The sequence below is a fragment of the Gadus chalcogrammus genome, chromosome 12 (genome assembly GCF_026213295.1).
Source record: "Gadus chalcogrammus isolate NIFS_2021 chromosome 12, NIFS_Gcha_1.0, whole genome shotgun sequence".
In the NCBI taxonomy this organism is placed as follows: Eukaryota; Metazoa; Chordata; class Actinopteri; order Gadiformes; family Gadidae; genus Gadus; species Gadus chalcogrammus.
In genome coordinates, this window is record NC_079423.1 from 1321014 (window position 1) to 1330279 (window position 9266).

At 41.2% G+C, this 9266-nt stretch overlaps 1 long non-coding RNA gene across 1 annotated transcript; it reads left to right on the forward strand.

Moving 5' to 3' along the window:
- The first annotated feature begins 6982 nt into the window (after nt 1–6982).
- Nucleotides 6983–9260, forward strand: LOC130393575 (uncharacterized). Its single transcript, XR_008897111.1, has 3 exons — nt 6983–7689; nt 8277–8420; nt 8914–9260. It is a non-coding gene; the product is annotated as an uncharacterized LOC130393575 (long non-coding RNA).
- Nucleotides 9261–9266: the final 6 nt, after the last annotated feature.

A 9266-nucleotide genomic window follows, 5' to 3' on the forward strand; every position in this document is an offset into this window, starting at 1 on the left:
AGTGTCCGTTATGTCTCTCGCGCACACCTGACACGTCTCTGGACCGGCGGCGACATAATGGATGTCTTATCACTATCGGGGATTTTAAATTTGATTTTAATGAAAGCACAGCAGGAGAGAGCTTTTCTCTGCCTGCTCCTTCAATTAAGAAGGAGGAGGACAGCGCAGCAACGTCAATTTCTCGTCAGATCTTTATATTTACCCTATGCTCCGCCGCAAACAAGAGGAATTTGGATGCGAGTCCGCAGCCAAGACTGGTGGGAGAGAGTGGTCTTACGGGAATTTAGTGACCAGGAATCCTCGAAGGTCCAATTGCGCACTACTGCAGCTGCCATCTCTCTAAGTTAAGAAGTATTTTAACGTTCAGCCTGCAAAAGTACTAGTAGTAGCCTACTCATTTACAGTTATCTCGGACGCGCGCGGACACCTCATTAATAAACACCCATGTCCCGTCGCTTAGCAACCGGACACGCTTACCGGACTACTTTTACGGAGTGATAACAAAGACGTGAATCAGGTAATAAATCCACTTTCCTTGACAGCGGTGAAGTTCGGTGTGCTTAAAAGTACAGACGGAGCTCAGTGAACTACTGCGGCTGCTCTAAGTTAAACCCCAATCTATGCGGAATAAGTGTATACATGGCGATTTAAAACGGACTACACCACCTATTCTATTCGGCATAGAATCTATGCCGAACAGATAATTGTATTCCGAATGAGGCGTATACATGACAGGGGTTGACATTAAGGTTTCAAAAGCACTTGCCCATCGGGCAAGTACAGGTCAGGTTCAACTTGCCCGAATGTGATGTTCACTTGCCCAAATTATAATCAGAATCTTGAACAGGCCTCTTTTTGCCAGGCATGCAGCCTGGTTTTGAATGCTGAATGTTAGCTTCCACACATGTTGTGCTTAAAAAATAACAAACTTCCCTTTGTTTACTTATTTATCGAGCGGTCACATCGTGCCATGAAGTGATTTCAGTCCACCGTTGCAACCTATTAAAGCTATCGCCAAGTAGTGTTGTCAGTCACGATACTGGATTTTCTAACTTTGACACTATACCTGAAAATATATCGATATTCTATAGGATTTTCGATATCAGGGGAAAAGTTTTTTTCAGGAAAGAATGTACCCAAAGTAAATAGAGTATATCTCCACAACTGCTTGGGCGATAATTTCATATTTGTGCCAAAGAAAGATTGTTGTGCAAGTGAAATATTCAATGGGGATGATACTTGGTTAAAGTGAATAAAGCCATGGAACACAGCATAAGTGGAAGACAACATTTCCACCTGAAATAATTATCAGTTGGTCGTTATCATTTGGGAGCGATGTCTTACTCTGAGACACAAATAAAGGTAGATATCTTACAATTTTGACACTTGACACCTCTATTTAAATTTCAGGGCAAATATATTCGACTGCACCAAGCCAAACACTCGCAAATAAACATATGGCCACTAGATTGCGCTGAAGAATTCGTTTTCTGATTGAAGGCAATTTACCCATTTCCTAAGAAACCTTCTCTTATTCATTGATTGAAAATACCATGTTTAGTTGCAAAATTTGGCCCAGACACTGGGTTATCTGTTTATGGTGGTTTTATTCGACCAGAATCAACTTTGTGGACAAAAATCACAAAGGTAATACTTCATTTTTGGTTGTTAAAAGAAAAGGGGACGTTTCTTCTTAAGTTGTTATTTGCGAGTTTTAGTCACAGAATGATATGGTTTGGACTGTTGGAATAAGTGGAAGCTCAGCTTTCATGTAATATATAGTTTGTGAGGGTCCAATTTCGTGAAAAAGATCGCTATTGCTGTGCATGTGCACAGTTATGAAACCCAAAACCGTGTTCTTGCATATGACTTTCCTTGGTAATTTGCCTCAAAAGTACTTCCAAACTGCACACCTCCATTTTCCTTCTACCTAAACCGTTCACGGAGGCGCTGCACTTGCGATGCTAGCTTTGTTGGCTAACCTTCAGCTAACACCTTCGAATCACGGCCAGAGAACGCACTGCGAGTGACAGAAGGCGGGGCTATATTCGCACTGAAGCGATGCGTGTCTTTTAACTCGCTTTCCGAGAGAAGAGAAGACGGCGCGCTGATCAATTGCAAATACTTATATTTGTGTTATTTTGCTGCAAAAAAGGTTGTTCTGCAGTTTCTAAAAATATTTGAATAAATAGTCTTTATATTAACATCCACCCAAAATCCACTTGCCCGTTCGGGCAACCAGAAATCAATCTCAACTTGCCCAAATATGACTTTTGGTTGCCCCGGGCAAGCGAGCAACCGTTAATGTCGAGGCCTGCATGACCATTTTCTATGCCGCATAGAAATCTATGCGGCATAGATGTGTCCATGTAAACGCGGCTACTATCTTATACACTTCAATACGCTGTATATGTGCCATTTTTGCTACAAAGCTAATTTAAATACCCTTTTTGGGCAGGGACTTAAGTTTTCCGAAAATCCGCGATCCTGGATGACACCAAAATCAATATTAAGTAACGTGTACCAGCGCTTGCGGGATAATAGGTCGGGCTACGATATCTGTCAGTGATTTTTTTTTGGAGTAACTCCGCGACAGCATCCAGATCATGGCAAAATGGACTGCAATATGCAGTGGAAGGATGTTTTCAAAAAAGATCAACAACGAAGGGGAAACAACAATAATCGAAGCAAAATCATACAGGTTTCAATCAAAAAATTAGAAACTTCACGACCTCAAAATAAATACCACCAGCACAACATTTTAAACTAGTAAGGTTCTTTCACCGCTGGGTAATATTTGTATATAATATTTCAAGCTAGCTAATAACCTATAAAGATTATTTATTCTTATTCCATCTCTGGCGAGGTATCTATCTAGCCAGTTAGTGCTAAGGCATGATTGGACGAGGGCAGTTATAGGGAGGAGTTTCGATAACGGTTACTTGTACTTTTACTTTCAGTACATTTAATATCAGAAAAGTACTTTTGATACTTAAGTACAGTAAAGATCAGATACTTTAATACTTTTACTTAAGTACTATTCTAAAAGGTGACTTTTACTTTTACTTAAGTAATTTTCCAGTAAGGTACTGTACTTTTACTTAAGTATGGCTTTTGAGTAGGCCTACTTTATACACCACTGCTGGAAAGGCAACGTATAAGAGAGATGCAGCCGTGACCGGCAGCTCACCTATCACTGCACAGAAGTTGAAATAGACGCACAGGAGCTACGTGACCCAGCCTCCGGCAAGCAAGAGCCTTTACAAAACAATAACTAAAATTAGTACTGGATGGGCAACATGCGAGAGAGATGCAGCCGTGACCGGCAGCTCACCTGTCACCGCACGTAAGCGGAAATGGACGCCCAGGCGCAACGTGACCCAGCCTACGGCAAGCAAGAGGCCGACAGGTGCTCTACGCCCGCCTTTATAGATAGTCTCCCACCGTGATTGGCTGGGACTGCCGCACAGCTGACAGTCACCATGACAACAAACTACATGTTGCCACACAAGACACTAAAGCCAAAACCTTTCTCACATGCACACCATGGACATATTAAAGGATGGACCACAGACCGAAAATGGCCGCCCATTCATTCCTATGCAAACTGCTCAGTGGCGCAGGGCAACATACAGGAGCGATTTGCTTCCGCGTTATGGGGCCAAGACACGTGACCTATTCCGTGACGTACCGGATGCAGAGATCTTCTTCTTCTTCTAGTTTAGTGGTGGATCATAGTTTTTCCCCATATACCGCCACCTACTTGACTACTACACAGGAGTTTGTGACAAATTCAAAGAAAAAACCAAACTAACGAAACAAAATAAAACAAATTAACAAAAGAAATGAATAAATAAAATAAAAAAATATATATACTTAAGGTTAAATTCTTCTAATTAGGTTAGTATCTTTTAGCTAATTTATCAGCAATTTCATTGCCATATATTCCATGGTGGGCTGGAATCCAACAGAACTGAATAACTAAACCAAGGCTTATAATATTTAAAAGAAGATGCTTTACCTCTATCACCAAATCTTCACGTATTGAATTATCTGTTATAAAACTTAGTATCTACAAGGCCATCTCGATTGAGTATACTGATAAAGTCACCCACTCTATATCCATATCCTTTTTCAAATTCTGGAATATATATGCCAATACCACATTGTCCTTTGGGATCTTTAGAACCATCGGTAAATATTTTCAGATATCCATAGAATGAAGTATTTAAATAACTTGAGCAGGCATTAGCAAAACTTTGCTTGGTGAGATGCTCGCTTTTTCGAAATGGAATAAGATGCAGCTGGGTAGGCGCTGAGAGGTGATGCATGAGGACCAATACCTTCAGCCTTCTCCACTCTGAATTGTAATTTCAACAGTTTTCAATACTGTAAAATATAATCCAGGTCCTTAATCTTTATTCGATGATGCTCTTCTCTGCGTATTTGATAAATCAGTAATTATAACCTTTTTGGTAATCATTTGCGTTTATCACACTGTTCATTCATTTCACTGTTCTTCCTCTCATTCCTTTCCTTACTTCTTCTTTAGGCTACCTGTCTTTGTTTCCCCTTCCACTCTTCTGCCCCAGCCAAACAGCCAAAAAAAGTGTTTTGTTAAAATTTGGGGTGGGGGGCTTGTAATAAAAGCTTTTTTTATTGTAACACTTGGTTCAAATCCTATTTCTTACACATGCAGCCATTTGGACACCATTCTATGATAGCTGATAACCAAGGTACACACTGTAATACTATAATCAAGAGGACATACAGGCAGTTCAAATAAAAAGAGATAGAACTTTATTGATCTGGAAACTTCATAAATATGTAAGATTGCTCCATATAATACCATAGTAACATAGTAAACGTATGTAGGCCTAAAAAGTTCAGTTCAATGTTATTGCTTAAGAAACTGATTCCTTCCAACTAACTATTTACGAAAAATGCAATCAATAAATTATATAAAAGTAAATGTTTACATATCTACCAGCAACGAAGTTGGAGTAGCCTACCCAAATAATGAATTGTAATACACCAACATTGTCAACTGTCATACATAGCTAACCATAACCCTGTCATACATAGCTAAACAAGCAAATGAAAATGAAATACCTACCAACGCAACTGAAATGTTAATATTAGACAATTAACAATATTATGAAAATTACGTAGGTCTCCCATAATCATTCAGGTAATCAATACGTCCGTGCCTGTTACAGCTATTTCAATGATATGTGTGTTATATATCCGTGTTCAACGCCATTCATGTTAAGTAAGAGGACAAATCTCAGATTTTGGAAGTTAATGGAGTTAATGGAAGTTAATTCGGAATTTAATTTAATAGGGCGCGGGATCCGCGTTACATTGTGGGACGTGGCGGACATGTTGATGGCTACGCGAACGTTAACATAACTCTGACATAACGTTGTTGAACGAAGAGAAGTAGCAGTAGAGTTGAGAAAGAATAGCTAGAAAAAATATGTTAAAATCCCGAAAAGGATCTGGAATTTACCGGGACACATTAAATAGAGATGCCAGGGACCAGTATGGTGACAAAATCAGCATTATTAATAATTTGGATCCATATGAAGTTCGGGCGGCAGGTAGCGGTAAAGGAGGCCATCAACATGGCGGCCACGCAAAGTAATTACGTCATGACACCCAAGCCCTATTCGGAAGTTAATGGAGCTGTCACGTTAAAATTGTACCGGGGGCGAAAATTGTACCGGCCTACGTCATCGTTTGTTTACATCCTGACAACCTGCCCTGCAACAGACGACGCGATGCAGAAAACATGTTTCCAAACGACGAAATAACATAATACAGATAGCGGATCGCTATCTGAATTATGATAGATAGCGATAACACTAGTTTTTACTTTATATTTGCATTGTATTTAATTGTTTAATCGAAACAATAAATAAAATTGCCCGCGAAACGGGCGATCGCGTCAAATGACGCGTCAAATCACGTAGGAAGGTTCTTGAACATTCTAGACTATGAAACCTGCTTAAAACACTCAGTTTACTAGCTAAATTCGATTAAACAATTCAATACAATACAAATATAAAGTAAAAACAAGTGTTTTCTAGCGATCCGTTATCTGTATTATGTTTCAAGAACCCTCCTACGTCATTTGACGCGATCGCCCGTTTCGCGGGCAAAACATTTGTCATTTGACGCGATCGCCCGTTTTGCGGGCAATTTTTTTTATTGTTTCGATTAAACAATTAAATACAATACAAATATAAAGTAAAAACAAGTGTTATCGCTATCTATCATAATACAGATAGCGATCCGCTATCTGTATTATGTTATTTCGTCGTTTGGAAACATGTTTTCTGCATCGCGTCGTCTGTTGCCGGGCAGGTTGTCAGGATGTAAACAAACGATGACGTAGGCCGGTACAATTTTCGCCCCCGGTACAATTTTAACGTGACAGATGTCGTGCACTTCAAAATAGGTCCATAGCAGGGAGCCGTTTGTTTCAGTACGACTCCTTTCAGCTGCCCACCCAACATCAACTGCTTGAGGAGGCGTTTTGAAAAGAAAAAACTTAAATTTTTTTAGAACAGGGTAGAAAGATAATTATGAGCCTTTGATTGATATCCAGACATTTTTTGCGGAGACACAATCCTGTTCCCCACTTGTATTGGAGTGGACGGCGATATCTACTTCTGGGCCACATGAAATGACGGACCCCCGTCCACTGCCAGCTTAAACAGCTGCAATACCAGGCTTGGCCTCTGAGCAGGGGTGGATTGCGGAAGTAAGCGCCTACTCTATCCTGGGGGCCTGATCATATGGGCCTGATGCACACCCATCGCGAGTGACGGCTATGCGCACACATGCACACCCATAGCGAGTGACGTAGGACGTAAAGTCCCGCCCAGGTCGAAGTGGCGTCGATTTAGAGAGTCCCGTTCCTGGGGGCTTGGTTTGGACTTTGGACGGTGTAAGTTCCATATTGGCTCGGCTACCAGATCGGCTCGGGGTCCGTCGTCTGCTGATTACGTTACACAATATCATTGGCTGTACGCTTGAATGGGCGTAGGCTACATTGTGATTGGCTGCTAAGGGACAGTTGTGATTGGCTGTTTTGTGCTGTAGCTCTGGCTGTCGTCATAGCAACCACAGCGAGCACATGTGTGAGCGCGAGTAGGTCTGTCTAGTTTCGGTTTGTGTTGCCAGATTGGGCATATATCCCGTTTTTCCAGCCTAACGTGATTCAAAGTAGCCAAATCAGGCTGAAAATGTGCCCAATCTGGCAACACGGACGGCTTATCTTAACAGCCAAGATGATTCCGAGGGATGTTTTGTTTTTAGAAGAAAACTATCCATACAAATAGGTTGGGAATGGTCTATGTTCAAAATGAAAGATCATTACAGGCTCTTTAATTTAAGCCATAAAATACCTTATTGCTGTAGATAGCGTATTGTGTGACGTAATCAGCAGACGACGGACCCCGAGCCGATCTGGTAGCCGAGCCAATATGGTACTTACAACGGTCCAAACAGATGTCTCTCCTCCAGCTGTTCCGGTGACGTCAGAGGAAAGACCCAGAGAGCCGCTAGCTAGCTGGCGTTAGCTCTCCTGATCTACAGTACAGACTCGCTAACCATCTAACATGCATTGATCATAATACAGTCTTTCAGCCATTCGGAACCCAGAACAGGACGTATTTATCAGTAAGTCATCAAAAGAAAGCGGTAGACATAGCGCTGGGTCATGTGGCTAGCTAGCATTCCTAGCTTAGCTAGGGTTGCTAATGGTAATAGCTAGACTACACTTGCTGTGGGCTCAAATCGTTTAAAGAACATATCGGTAGTGTACAGCTATACTTAATGTATTAGATAGGATGGATACACCGTAGTGTCAGAGAGCTAACAGTCTGCTTTTTGGCTCAGGTGGTCAATATGACACCACTCTTGATCGCCTGGTAATCAATTATCCGACAGGAAAAGTGGGTTGAGGTGGTAGCGTCCGCTGGGACAAGACGAGGCATAACTCATTTTTTATTCAGCTAAATCAGTTGTATAACTGGAAGTATGGTCCCATATTCTTCTACAAGAGTGATTATCAAATGCAGCCAAAATGGTCTTATTCCAAGCGTGGACTGGAATAATGTCTCACTACATTAATGTAGCATGGTTGTTTACTTTACAACGACACTAACTTTGTCTTCTTCTTCTTTCTCTCCTTCATCGTGATCTTCTTCGTATTCTTTCTATTCTTCTTTCTCTCCTTCCTCTTTTGATGCTGCCTCTACACACAGAAACCTGTCCTTTGCGTCTCGTTTCCTCTGTTACTCAGAAGAGTTCCTCTCGACGGCTGGTTCACTGAACCGCAGTTTTCCAACTGTGGTGCCAGAAAAAAGACGGCTAGAAACTGAGACTAAAAACTGAGTCTGGATTCAATGGTATAATTAACAATTATTCGTCGAAGTGAATTGTGGGGAATAGCGTACCCATATATGACGCATGTACCCATCTAAATTTGTTTATAGGTATGTGCATAACTGTAGCAGGTAAATAAAGCAGGTAAATAAAAGCTGGTGTGGGTGTAATGAACATAGACTGTGTAAAATGCACATTAAAACTGACTGGGATCTGTCGGTGGAAACTTGCAGAATTATTTTCAGTACCAAAATAAAAAAATACTTTTGTTTTTGTATCCCTAGTAATAAATAGGATTAAATTGATGCAACAATATGTCAATAGTTAAACAACACACTTACAACGTACTGACAAAATTCTTAGTTGGGGACAGGCCTACTGTCATTACACCATGCATTTGGGGATTTACTAAACAGTTGGTTATAAAGAAATGTTCTCACTTGGTCCTGGTACGGGAGTGCTTTACAGTAGCCCTTGGTTTGTTGTTGAGGCCTCACTTCTCTACCTATCCTACAGAGGGAGCCAGAACGGGAGGAGCAGCTTGACGAGAACATGCCCCCCAAGTTTAAACGGCACCTCAACGATGAGGAGGTCACTGGATCCATCCGGAGCGAGAGGGTGAGACACAAATGGTGTTAGTTGTGGTCACCTTCTGTATAGTAGGGTTTACTATTGGATTGCATCTGGTCCATGCCTGAATTAGGCTTTCATCAACATAAAAATCCCTGTTCCATACTGTTCTGGGGCCGTATTCACAAAGGATCTTAGGGCTAAAAGTAGGTCCTAACTGGCGAATTTAGGAGTAACTCCTAAAAGTAATGGGCGTGTCACTCTTAAATTTAGGACTCACTAATAGCAATTCACAAAGT